The 13,041-nt window shown below is 41.2% G+C and overlaps 1 pseudogene; it reads right to left on the bottom strand.

The window, feature by feature from the left end:
* Nucleotides 1-8,361: 8,361 nt before the first annotated feature.
* LOC118718582 lies at nt 8,362-12,711 on the bottom strand (annotated as a pseudogene).
* Between the last annotated feature and the right edge of the window lie 330 nt (nt 12,712-13,041).

Raw genomic sequence — 13,041 nt, 5'->3', positions numbered from 1 at the left:
CACATGATATGCCTCGGGTCATAGACTAATTGCCTCTGAGTAAGTAGATTCCCAACATGCTGTTCTTCAAAATCTCCAACCTGCTTCCCTGTGTCTGTTTTGAATTTCCTCTTCTCTAACTTGTGTGTATATCCTGCCTGTTACAAGCTGGCAAGAACAATCACCAGCATTATCTGTTTCCTTTCAGATGCTGGTGTAATTCACTTACCTTCTTCCCACGACTTGTTTCCCTTGCCATCAAACCAGACTGTCTTATAAAGATGAAGGCAAGAGAGAGGTTGTTCTTTTGGAGTTTATTAAAAAAAAAAAAAAACAACAAACACACACACACACACACACACACACAACACAGAAAACAAGGATATTTGTACAGAGAAGTGTACTCATTAATTCGTTCATTCCAGCAAGAATTTACTGAGAGGCTACTATGAATGAGCTTTACGCAGGCAGTAGTAGTTAAGTGAAGAACAAGACGTGGTCTCTTTCTGTTAACTCAGACAACACAAACACCCCAGACATTTACAAGAAAAGGTAATGTGAATTAGCTTAGCTGCTATTGTTGAAAAGTGTATTTTCAGGTTTTAGGTGAAAGAAGGAGGAAAAGATGATTTCTGTTGATTTTATTTTCTTAAAATCTTTAAGGCATTCTCATTAACAATGTATTGTTAAAGAACAAAAAGTCAACCAAGTAAATTTAAAAGTCTAACTGACTATATTGAACAATTTATGAATGGGCAGCATTCCATCTAGTAAGTAAGAGAGGTACTCAGAGAAGTTGTTACAAAATAAAAGGATTTTAGAAGCAGAAATTGGGTGGGACAAGAAAGATATTAGAAAAATAAAGTTATTAGCAAAGAAGAATGATTTTCCCCCCCCTCCAGATGGGGTCGCATCTGTTTGTGGAAAGGCAGTAAGGTTCATATTAACTAAGATTGATGTCTTCTTGGTTTAAAATTTCACTCCTGGGAGAATCTGAAACTATAGTTGGCTGTTAAGTCTTGGTGGGGCTTAGCCTGAGTTACTCCATTTTGGGCCTGTTGTTATTAAGTATTAAGGACTCCTTAAAGGCAGAGCAAGGCTTTCAATGGACAATCACGATTTGCCCAAACATGACCAGTGCCTTCAGCTTCAGCTCTGGAATGCGACTCGGTTCACTAATACTAGGAAGAGGAGAAGAGTAAAAAGTATAGTTGAGAAAGTGAGTGCAAGGGGAGAAACAGCTCCCCAGCTTTTAGAAGGACCCTCTCTCTCATGCTCTGTGTGCACAACAGTGGAGGCCTTGGAACAGCCTAGTTGGGGGAAATTCAAGAAGGGCTGGACTGCAAGGGCAATGCACCAAATCCTGAAGGCAGGAACTTGGTTGACAAGTTCACAGCACCCATGATACCATTTCCCTGACCAGCACCCATAGCCAATAGCAGCAGCTTATCAGACCGCCTAATCTCAACCAGTGTTCCTAATCAGAATTAGAGACAGAAATGGCCATTTTCTCAATTTTCATAAGAAAATTGCCTAGCTAGTCCCACCATGACTGTACAAGAGAGAAGTTAATCTCTTACAATCAGTGCTTAGGGCACTTGGGGCTTCATTCTCTGAGAAACCCCAAATGCAATCCAATAATCCTCAACAGATAACACTAAACAGCAGGTTGGTGAGGAAGCTGAAGTTTATTTGCTACCCTGGGCCACTTGGCAACCTGCGGGGAAATGGAGGAAAGGCTACAGAAAGAGTAGGAAGTAAGTTTTCTTCTAGGGGCATCTAGAGAGCTGCTTACAGGTCAGCCCTCAGGTGGAGCAGGAAGACACAAAAGGTGGGAATCAATGCTTCCTCATAACATTACCATACCCCCTGGATTTTTAGATGTTGTTGTAGGCAGAATTCTCACATGGTCCCCAAGATTTCTGCTATGAGGCACAGTCCCTTTCCTTGGAGGGTGGGAGGGACTTGAGAGTATAATGGGATTTCACTCTGTGTTTGGGTTACCATGTAATACAGCAAAGCAGATATCCCTAATTTGTTAACGGTCTAGCAACACAAGGTCCTTCTTGGAGGGTGGAGGAGGATGAGAATATACATAGTCCAAGTCAGAATCATCTTTAATGAGCAAAGGCTGGGAAATAAATAGGAGCCCTCATATTTCAATCATTATTTACCCTATCATCACATAGCCAAGGACAAACCCATAACAAATCTTAATTTTGAAATCATGGTCACTGCAAGTATGTGCCATGAAGAGTAGGAGCTGTGTTTATGGGTTGCACCCAGACTTACTTTGAAGTTTCTGGGTACAACACCTGTCCAATTATAGTGGAATGAACTTAGACACACTGAGGAAGACAGGCGTAGAGTTGGGGTTATTCCATACCTGCAACTCCCAGGTTGGATGGCAGGAACTGTCCCTCAGTAAAGAGGCCTAGCCCCAAGGGAGGACATGTAGGGAACAGTGCTTGAGAGCCTGCAAAACCTTTAACAGAGCCCTGCCTAACAAACCAGGGCCACAGCTCACTAAGCAGAAGCTGCTTAGTTCAGCAATCCCCTCCATACCCTAGAGCTAAGAATTAGGAAACATTCCAACTACAGCAGAGTAGCCCACACAGATTTCACAGCCTACCCACCGACACTCACAGAAATCAGTATTTGAATTGGTGTCAGGCACTGGCTTGCATTTCCTTTCGTTTCTTCATATCCCCTGTGAAGTAGGTATTATTATGCCCATTTTATAGGTGAAAGAGCTAAGCCATGGGAAAATAAAATGACTTGCCCAAACTCCGCAGCTTTTAAGTCATAGAGCAAGAATTTGAACTCGAGTCTTTCTGTAACCTGAGCCTCTTACAGATGTTGATGGTTGGGTTCAGAGTTCTCTGCCTTCAAGATTTGACCACAGGGCAAGCCTCACTACAGTAATTCTGATGCATGTTAAAGTCCTATGGTCTTGCCACTTTGGCCTTATATCTTAAGAAAGCTGGTCTCCAAGGACTCCTATTTTTTAGGGAAGTCCTGATTTGTTATTTCTTAAATTATAAATGCAATATATTAAAGTTTACATTAACCAGTAAAATAAAAAAGAGATGTCTCTGTTCTGCTTTAGCCCCCCCAAGGGAGCTCATGTTAAAATCCTGGTACATGTCTTTCCATATCTTTCTCTTTCATCCATCTAAAAGCATAGACACCTATAGACAGGGTGTTTAGTTTGTTCCTTGTGAATGACATAGAAGATCACTATTTTTGGGGGAGGGGGAACTATTATATCTCTCTGTTATCACTGATATTACATATCAGTAAATATGAATACAAACATTCCCCCAATTTCCTATCCTATCTAATAAAAGAGTAATACACAAATTGACCATACATCAACTACACCCACCAGCCACGCCCACTAGCCAATCAGAAAAGAATGTGCAAATAAACCCAATCTACAATAAATGGCTGTAGCCACAGAGAGCAGGAGGCAGGCTTGGGTTTTCCCTGCAATGGAGGAAGCCAAGCTTTTCACCTGCCCTTGCAGGCCTAGGCCTCCACTCAAGGCTACAAAGTTTCAATTATAGAAGATAAATAAATCCCAACAGAAATGGCTGCTGCCATGGAGCAAGCAGGAGGCTTGGGTCCACTCTAGGCTACAAAGTTTCAGTTTTAAAAGATAAATAAAACCCAGAAAGCAGGGACTCCACTTGGGTTGCCAGGGGGCTTGACTGGCCTGCAAACCACTATAGGCCCCTCACCCAGGCTGCCCCACTCCCCAAAGGAACCCCCACCCTGATCCGGGACACCATTTAGGGAAAACCAGCTGGACCTCACCCATGCACCAGGTTTCTATCCTATCTAATAAAAGAGTAATACATACATATATATATATTTTTTTTTTCTAGGTTAAGTATAATTGTGATTCCTGCTATACTTTTCTCCATTTGCAAATAAATCATATATTAAAAAATACACACAGGTTATTTATCTATTTTATAGGATTGAGTTGGATTATACACATTTCTTTACATATGGCTTTTCTCAGAAATATCCTAAGGAAATCCCTCCATGTCAATGGTTAGTGGCACCTACTTATTCCTGTAAGTGTCTGCATATCACAGTGTAGCTATGCCACAATTTACTGGATCATTCCCATAGTGATGGCCCCATTTGTTTCTCTTTTGGTCACTCTAACCTTAACTAAAATAGACCGCTGCACTTAATCTCTTGTCCCTATGAGCTTGCACATTTGTTCTCAAGTTGAAATTAATTCCTGCATAAAGAGAGCTACACACTGTTATTGAAGAAAGGTTATACAATCTGGCATTACTGTCAATAGAACACAAACTTTGTGAAAGGCTCATTATAACAACAAAAAACTTACCAGTGCTTTTGCTAAAATAAAGGTGAGAAAAATAAGTGGTATAGATTAGTTATATAATAATTTATACATTATGTATGCCTTTCTTTTATTATTGATCCCAACATCATCAGCCTTTCAACAAAATACCTAAACATTTATGATATTAATTAGACTTGGACATCTTTGATATTTTTCCAACTTTTAGTTACACAAAAATATAACTTCGTGTATCTCTTGACCTTTTTGTTATAAAGATGTATTACTGAGGTAGGAAAGACAACATTGTATTTAGCAGTATATTAACTTGTTTTGTAACCTTAATTATTTAGACATCTAGTAACTGGGTCTCAACTTATTCTCTTGCTCAGGCCTTGCAAATGTTCATGAGGACTGATCCACTTTGGACCCAAGCCTATGCTCATCTATTAATTTGTTCATTCATCCATCCATCCATCCATCCATCAAGCATTTGCTTAATATGTTCTATGATCAGATATTGTACTAATTTTAATCATTCAACAAACATTTATTGAGTTCTGAGGACCAGACACTCAAAAGGTACTAGTAAAATTCTGATTAATATAATCCAATTGTAATTGGACAGAGTTCAGTCCAATGGGGAAAAAACAGACCAGTAACTTGAACATATGGTAAGGATTTAATGAAGGTATGTTAAATATAAATATATATTTGTGATATATATTTATATTTAACATATTTTATATTCTAATGTATAAAATATATTATCTAATGTTATATAATCAATATACTTAAGTATGTAATTCATGATATAAAGATGTAGATACATAATGTATATGATATGTAAATTTAGGGCCATAGGAAGGAAGGATAGATCCAAATAAATCAATAGCTTGAAGAAAGGGACAATCACTTGTGGGATTTCAGACCTGTTGATTGATTATGGTAGAATCTCTGGTGAGAAGCAAAGCTTCTGTGCATGCTCATGAAATGCAGATGAGGACCGAGCAATTAGCTGATGAACTTGGCTGTAGTTGCTTGTTCCAGACATTGAGATGACTCACCCAAAGCAAACCTCAGCAGAAGCTGGTGAGGCCAGCGTCACCCTATCCCATCACCTGCTTTTCTAGCTGAGGCTTTCCAGCACTCCGTCCGACCACCCGGATGGTTTGAGATGCTGCCAGCACTCTCATGAGAGAGCCTTAGCCTGTGGGTGTTTTCCTGACCCCACTACCTCAATCCAGAATATTCTCCAATGCAGTTATTGTGCACAGCACCTAACTCTCCCACACCCCCACTGTTCAGTGATCTCACCTCCCCAGGATGGCAGCCAAGATTACCAGGAAAACACCTGCTCTGGTGATGAACACATAACAAAGGGGAGACAGAGATGCTTCTGACCAATCCTCCAACACAGGGGTAATTTTTCTACACGCCTCCCAGTTAGAATTATACTCCCGCACCTGAAGCGAATTGTGAAAACCATAGGAGACTGGCCCACAAGTCCGGGAAAGATTTTCAGCTTTGAGTAAATGATAGAAAACATTTAAATGGATCTAGTTGAATCAATGATGAAAATTCAAACAGAAAATCTAAGCCAATAATTGAGTTTTCCTTGAATGAGGGAATCTCCACTTCTGGCTTTAATTATTTTCCACTGTTTATATGAGCAATAAAGGATGCTATTGCTCTACCTACAAACAAAAGAAATGAAGAATGGTAATCGGGAGGCTACGGGCAGCTGCTCTAATCAAAATTTGATTCCTTGCTCAGTTTCCAGGCCTGAGCCCGTTTTCAAATGCAGAGCACATTGTCCGAGGGAGATGGTTAAGTCCCCAGGAGGGAGGTCTTGCAACACTATGACAAACACATATGGCACTGATGTCCATCATCCTTTCCCAAGGAGATCCATGGTCATTAGGTAATCCTACCCCAGGGAAGAGCATTCCAAATATTTCATGGACTATAGGACGTAGGGTCCAAGTTTTAATAATTTTGCTGTATAGAAATATGCTTCCAACAAATATATGTGGAACATAACACTTTTCCAGGATAAATGATATAGCTGTAAATATGGCCTCATGGTTATATGTAATTTACATGTAAATATATTTAAAAACATGTATAACGGGTACATTAACATTGAGAGTTTGCTGTGTGCAAGGCACTGTTCTAAAGTGTTTTAACTCCTTTATCCCTCACCAGCCCTATGAGGGAATAGAGTGCTCTGTACAGATGAGGAAGCAGGCGCCGCACAGTTAGTGAACGTGACTCAGCACATGCTGACAGTGACAGGAGAAACCGGCTTTCCCCCTCAGGCACTCTGGCTCCAGGGCCTCTCCTCTTTGGGTATGGAGGAAGGGCAAGGAGGTCAGGGGCATTATTCTCCTGCTCTTTTTCTCTGGATGTCCTGAACTTTCGCTTCCAACCCAATCAGGGCTTATTTATTTATGTGTGTGTGACAGGATAAAGTCCCCAGGCAATTATTTTATCAACAATAGCAAGTCAAACCCACAAGCAGGTGTTCAGCCAAATCTGTGTTCTGGAGAATTTGAGATATTTCCAGCACATCATATGCTACAGGTGCCAGGCTGGTAACCTACGTGAATAGAGCAGCTGGATGGAGACTGTGGCCAATCATGGTGCTCACACCTGTCTAAAAGGGGCAGCTGCTCAGTTCCAGGCTAGAATTGCCAGGAGCAGAATAATTCAGTGTAGATAGATCTTCCCTTTTTTTTTTTTTTTTTTTTTTTTTTTTTTTTAAGATAATCAGAAATATAGATAAAAGCTCCTGACTTTTAAATAATAATGATTTTTTATTTAAAAATATTAGTCTTATTCAACCAGTTTTTGGCAGCTGAATGTTTTATAAAAACTTTACAGATTGAATAGTTTATATACATTTCATACTGAAGGAAAAAGTAGGTCCCACAGATGCAAAACAATTGCGCCATCCAATCCCAGGTAAAGGCAGATCTACCCCCTGCAGAGCTCTCCCTGCAGCAGTCAGTTCTAAGTATAAACTTCAAACCTTTTCAGAAGTAAGGTTTTGACTTGACTTCACTTTTCACACATTCAATATGACTGCAAGCTCTGAAGCCTGACTAATAATAAGCACCTGTATTCAGGAACCAGCCCCACTCCTGGGAGCAGAGCACATCTCTGTTTACACAGGGCTCTGCACTCGGAATATTGTGTAGACATGAGAGCAGACACTAAAAACATCACATGTCGAATATAAGGTAGCTATTTTTTTTAAAAAGGAGTTTCTGCATTTAATAGCGTGCCAACAGAATTTTAACTTACTAAATAAAATATCCTAAGTGAACCTAAAAATTATACTTTATAAACATAAACATATTTTTTGGTGTAACCTATCAATCTTATCTGCAAATAGAAAACCAAAATTGTGTGATATGAAGTAGTGTTTCTCACCCAGCAACAAGAAGCATTGCAGTCACTTTGTCAAATGGGTCAGAGACACTAAATCTCACTAAGGCTAACGTAACTTGGATATTTATACTTAAGCTATCCAGTGATTCACTATTTCTGCAAAACCAGCTTTCTTCTAGAGAGTGATTTCTTCATGTTAACTGGGTAAGACCCAGACACATTAGAAAGGGAAGAAAAGGCAATGGATTTTTTCCAGCATAAATCTCAAGCATACTTTGGTTTGGGGCCATATTCATCAGTGGAGTTTTCATCAGAAATATCTGAAAAGATGTCTTACTTTTGATTTAGATTTTTCATCTGAGGTATCTCTACCTTCTTAAAGACAAAAGCACATCTCAGATCTTTCAGTACCTATTTGATGCAGGGGAGGCGAGGCTGTCTGGTACATCTTTAGAATCTGTTCTAGAAGGAAAAAATAAGGAAACCAAACATTATTCTAGACTTTTCTGCCACCCCAAACCAGCAAAACATGTTTCCTCTTGTATAGAGTACAAGCCAAAAGATAAACAAAACCTAGAGCTTCAAAGAGCAGTCTAGAGCTTGCCATTGTACTTGCATACTTGTGAATATATTAAGTATAAAATAATGACTTCTGGACAAAGGAGCTTTGCAGTTATTTATCTTAAAGTTACAGTACTTACAAACTCCTTGATAATAAATAGCTTGGATGTTTCAAGTCCTGCAACCAGAGTGACCTTGGAATGAACTTGTTTCAGGCTTTGGGGATGGATTAGAGCACCTTGGAGCCACACCTGCTCTACAGTTCCAGGGTCATCAGCAGGCAGTCTGCCAATCAAAACTCATCCATCTTCCTCTCAAGTATTTCAACAGGGAGTTCCACCCTTGGGCAAAACCCCAGGTATTCTTTAGCATTTCACACCCCCTCCCATTGGCTGGCTCAACCTCCATCATCATGTTACAGCACAGGGGTCCTTTGGATTCCTCCGGCACAACTGGATTACACAAGGCAAGCTGCTTGCAACCCATAACTTCTGGAGTGAAAGTCCCAGGCCAGGACACCCGGGGGAACAGGCCTCCTTTCACTGCCAGATCCCGGCCTTCTATCCATGTTTCACATGCAGATGCTCCTCCCATAATCTTGGGAAACAATGGTGGCACAGTCATCTGCACTGTCCAAAGGTAATAAAGGGCATTTGAGTCCAAGCCTTCTCATTGGCCCTAACCAATCACAGAGAGGCAACATGTGGGGCTGCTCCCAGTCCAATGGCTGGGCCATTTACTGCTACAATAGTGGCTTCTCCAAAGGAATGAAAACATTTATGAAGTTTCTAATAGCTTCTGCCACTTCAGTGCTTTCTCTTTTTCTGCAGCTGACCCTGTATCAGTTGGGTGCCAGCATGGCCTGTGCCTCCTGCTCCTGCTCCCGCTCCTGCTGCTCCTGCTGGGGAGCTCAACATAGAGGGGCCACAAGGACCCAGTGCTCGCCTTGGGGTGGGCCACGGGACCCTGTGGTAGTGCTGCACCAGGTCACAGCTGGTGCCATGCATTAGTGATTTCTATTTTTAATGGCAATAATTTGCAGGCCAAAGAGAATCCCATAGTCAACAATGGTTCATAAGCCGCCATTTTGAAACTTCTGACCTGAATAAAAATTAAGTGGGAGGTCTCCCAAATGAGTAGCATTGGGAAAGTGACCTTATCTCACCATATAGTATCTTTCCCCAGGGTAGCCAACCCCTTCTAAAAATTCTTGGGCTGATCAGTGTGTGTGGGAGGCCTTAACATTTTTTTTTAAAGAAAATGAGGAATTATTACACAGAAAATGGAAATGAATATTGTGTAGGGAAAATACTACCCTAGATTTCCAGGGAGACCTGAACAGTTCTGCCTGCTTGCCTTGAATTTGACTAATTGGGGAGAGCAAATCCAGTGGCAAAGAAACTTTAAAGCTTTTCTCCCGGTGAAGCCGATCTCATTAGTTCAGTTCCTGCTCTGAGTTCTGGCTCTGCGGGGCCATCATACTCCAGCTATGATCTCAAAGGGAAAACTCCTTCCTGCCTTCAACCGGCTGTGCTTCCTCATTTTCTTCAAGTGCTCCCGTGGTTTTTAGAGATGTTGTGACAGTGTGGCCAGCACCCATGCAAGCATGTGGAGAAAACAGGTTAGAAACACAGCCTCAGCCTTCTCTTCTCTCCCAGGCATGACTTAACTTTCTTGAAAGAGCTCTGTGACTGCTCTTGGCTGCAGCATAAGGTCTAGACTTTTGGCATTTGTAAGACCTATGATTTGGGCTCCGCCTATTTGCCTTTTTCCTTCATTATAACGCTTTCTGCATTGCACCACAGTCTGACGGCACTAAGTTGTCTTCCATCTCCTCCACATCCTGAACATTTTCCTTCCCTCACTTTTTGCAGATTCTATTCTGTTCCTGGCATGACTTTCCTTCCCTGCCACCTACTGTTGGAATTCTACTTGCCATAGAGGAACTTTGAGTTCTTCTTGCTATCCAGTATCTAACATCACTACCTTTCTATTAGAATGCTGACCCTAAGGGAATTCTCCATGTCTGTGGTCTTGATGGTGTGAAAATGAATAAAGAAAACCTCAACTAAAATTGGAGTCAAGTAGGGGGAGCTCTTACACTCTACTACTCATCATCAGTTACCCCAAACACAGAGAGAGAGGTACCTTGCATCTCCTACTGGAAGATGTTTTCTACTTTACTACCACAGCCGGAGAATGGAAGATTTTCTCTTGACCTGACAACAGCTCAGCCAATGAGAGACTGGCAACAACTCAGCCAATGAAAAGCCACTACACTTCAATCTTCCAGTTTTTTTCTAACGGACTCTGTATAAATCCCTCCTAACTCCCCCCTTCCTCTATTAAAAAAAAAAAAAAGAAAAGAAAAAGAAAAAAGAAAAGTTCTTCTCTTTCTCCAAACATGCTATGGTTTTGTCATAACTCGAATATCCCAAATTGCAATTCTTTGATGTTTCTGAATAAATTAATTGTTGCTGGTAGTACACTTAGTGATGTGTTTTTTAGAGTTGGAAAGGAATGACCAATTCTTGCTAAAGAAGCCAAAGCTACTAGCCTTCTATTCCTCACCCTGACTTGGCCAGTGGCTGAACATTTGACTTTGCTCAGTTTGTCTAAAATTCTGTCCTGGGACTTTGACAGGTAATAAAAAGACATTCTTAGTAGCAAGGCCAAACCAGCCCATTTTTTTCCATGTGGGGTTTGTATTCTTCATCCATTGCTCCCTTAATTCTACCCATTTGGTCATTTCAGCCTCCTGAAAATTCCATGATCTACTGATCTCCTTCTCATACCTTGCTCTTTTTTGGTTAAGCTAGCTAGAAAAGCTTTCTGTTGCTTGCAGCTAAGAACTCTGACTGACATATTCCTCTTTGAGGCCCAGCTTAGATTTTACCTCCCCACAAAGCTTTTCTATAAGCCATCCCTCTTCCACAGTCCTATAAATTCTCTAATAGAAAAGCAAATACTTGGAATTGGCTCTGATTTTAAGTTATTTACTTATAGGTCTGTTCCCCCATCAGACTGGGAGCTCCTTGAGGACACACTGTGTCTTAGGTGGCTTTGTAACTTCAAAGCTAGCTCAGTGCTTGGCACATAGTAGATAGTTCATAATTTTGCATCAGATGGTAAATATGGGTTTGGTTGAATTTATGCAATTGTTTCTTTTTTTAATATTTTTATTCAGAGAGAAAGGGGAAGAGAGAGAGAGAGAGACAGAGAGAGAGAGAGAGAGAGAGAGATCAATGATGAGAGAGAATCATTGATTGGCTACCTCCTGCACACCCCCTATGCCCTTGACTAGAATCAAATCTGGAACATTTCAGTCCACATGCTGATGCTCTATCCACTGAGCCAAACTGGTCAGGGCAAATTTATGCAATTGTTTCTTTCAGGACATTATACAGCTTCAGATCCCCGCTGCCCCAATTTCTATTTATTTAAGAAGGAACTGAAGACTGAAGGAAAAATAAAATTATGCAGCTTTTACTATTAACCAAGCCCTGGATCAGCTACTTTACTTGCAGCACCAGGTCACTAAGTATGATAATGACCCCACTTTATGGCTGAGGAAACGGATTCCAGAAGCGCAAGCAACTTTCCTAAGGTCACTGAACTGGTAAGGGACAGAACTGCTATGACCTCAACATGCTTTTCCTCATCCTCTACTCCTTGTGATTCTCTCAAATGATGAAATGTCTAAATGTTCAGAAGAAATGGAAGGAAAAGCAGGAGATTAAAAAAATCCTCAAACAACCAGCTCTTGAATTGGGGAGAAGTATCTACATTTGGAGGCTTAAGTTTAATCTTTTTTGGAGCATCTTACCAAGAGTTTATTCATATGGGACCTTCTAATTAATTAAATTTCAGTTCATTTTATCCCACAATTGCTTCACACCACCAGTGTTTAAAACACTAAGAAAGAATCCAGAAGTGAGAAAGCTGTCGAAGCACCAAATCCAAGTCTGTACAAAGCTCCCCCCTGTAGAGATGAAGGCTAATGAAAGCCTCACTCAGAGACAACAGGAATCCTAAATGGACCAGCAAAGGGCTCTGGGTGCACAAAGCAGGAGGGCAATTCCCAAAATACGTATGGAGTGACTTCACAGGTCAGAGTGAAAGGATGTGTAGAAGAGAAGCCAAGCAGGGTGGTTAAGAGGGTGGGCTCTGGAGCCAGCTGCCTGGATCCAGATTTTGCCTCCAGCACCTGCCATCTCTGGAGTCTTGAACAAGTTTCTGTGCCTTTGTTTCTTCATCAGTAAATGGAAGCATAGTAATGGTACCTACATCATTAGACTCTGGTGAGGGTTAAGCGAGTTAACATTCATAGTCTTAAACAGCAAACTAACACCAGGTGAGCACTCTGTGACGAACAGGCAGGGAAAGGGCAGGAAGGTGTTCCAGCCATAGAACCACAGGAGGTCCACGTGGCAAATGAGAACACAGCGCATGATTCAGGGGCTGGAGTACGGCGTGCACAAAGGGAGGGAAGGGTGGGCAGCAGTGGGCTGGGGTGGGATTGAAGAGGAGATGAGCTAAACCTCGGTGGAGGGCATGTTTGCAATGTAGTGACTCTTCCAAGCAAAAGCCCCAATTTGAAGTCCAGAGACTATTGCAGATGCCCAATAATGAATCTTGCTTTTGATTTAGGGCCTGGATAAAAAGATCCTACAGGAGAGAACACTGGGCATTTCTAAAAGGAAAAAGCCAGAGAAAATTTTTATATGAATTTTTAAAAGACACCCAATAGAAGGAATATGGAGAGAGGCCTGTTCTGTCTG

The sequence above is a fragment of the Pipistrellus kuhlii genome, unplaced genomic scaffold (genome assembly GCF_014108245.1).
Source record: "Pipistrellus kuhlii isolate mPipKuh1 unplaced genomic scaffold, mPipKuh1.p scaffold_m20_p_14, whole genome shotgun sequence".
In the NCBI taxonomy this organism is placed as follows: domain Eukaryota; kingdom Metazoa; phylum Chordata; class Mammalia; order Chiroptera; family Vespertilionidae; genus Pipistrellus; species Pipistrellus kuhlii.
The sequence above is the reverse complement of the archived record's forward strand: the minus strand, read 5'-3'. Positions and strand labels throughout refer to the sequence as shown.